The sequence below is a fragment of the Oncorhynchus keta genome, chromosome 18, assembly GCF_023373465.1.
Source record: "Oncorhynchus keta strain PuntledgeMale-10-30-2019 chromosome 18, Oket_V2, whole genome shotgun sequence".
Classification (NCBI taxonomy): Eukaryota; Metazoa; Chordata; class Actinopteri; order Salmoniformes; family Salmonidae; genus Oncorhynchus; species Oncorhynchus keta.
In genome coordinates this window covers 45,769,871-45,770,780 of record NC_068438.1, presented here as the reverse complement: position 1 = coordinate 45,770,780, position 910 = coordinate 45,769,871, and the positions used below count along the sequence as shown (strand labels likewise).

Genomic DNA, 910 nt, shown 5'->3' with positions numbered 1-910 from the left:
CGCTTTGACACGAGGGGGATGCGGGCCCATTGCGTAATTTGCGGGGCCCTACGCAATCTGATGGTTATTATATCAATACTTTCCACCACCCTTTGTCGCACAATTAATTTGACCAAACCAAAAAAGATCCCACCATGTCGAACGAACAACCATTTCTCGCATAATTAATTTGACCAAACCAAAAAGATCCCACCATTTCGATCGAACAACCATTTCTCGCACAATTAATTTGACCAAACCAAAAAGATCCCACCATGTCGAACGAACAACCATTTCTCGCACAATTAATTTGACCAAACCAAAAAGATCCCACCATGTCGAACGAACAAATGATCTGTTGCCAGTCCTTCTCGCTCAGTTAATTTGGCCAAACCAAAAGGGTTCATCCCACCACCCATGTCGAATGTAACAAACTGAAGTCTTTGTAAAAGCGTGCCATTTTATTATGAAATTGTACCGAAACTACCTGTTTCCATCACAGCTGTAATGTGTATGTATACCTTATGACTTTATTCACATAAAAACTCTGGATAGGAAACATGGTTGTAGATATAGACTAAGTTCGAGTCAATGAAGGTCATTGCATAAAACAATTTTAGCCCGTCCTCCCACTCCCGAACCAAGGTTCGTTGCAACTTGCAGGTTATTGAGAAAGGGGAGTTTGATCAACGAATAATGGAAGGAGTAACCATAATCATATCAGTGACTGACCGACCTGCGGTACAGGCAGCCTATTCGCTCATGGCGCAATCCGCTCGCCCCAGCTATTTAGGAGCGACTTGTGGCGCGCTCCTCATCTACTCGCAGCTCGAGCTTCGTTGACAGGCTCACTTCTAAACGCTGCCTTAAAGAGAGGTAACGTATCGGTAACCGCTAAGTGGGAACTTCACCGGGATACTTCACTGACAGG

At 44.3% G+C, this 910-nt stretch overlaps 1 protein-coding gene across 3 annotated transcripts in view; it reads left to right on the top strand.

Annotated features, from left to right (window-relative positions):
* Positions 1-714: 714 nt before the first annotated feature.
* The window catches only part of LOC118396904 (neprilysin-like), a 90,742-nt gene continuing 90,546 nt past the window's right edge, over positions 715-910 (top strand). For 2 of the 3 annotated variants that reach the window (XM_052468537.1, XM_052468535.1), the window contains exon 1: positions 863-910. This exon is cut by the window's right edge. The gene's annotated coding sequence lies outside the window, so the exon portion shown is untranslated. The other variant, XM_052468538.1, reaches the window with a different exon arrangement.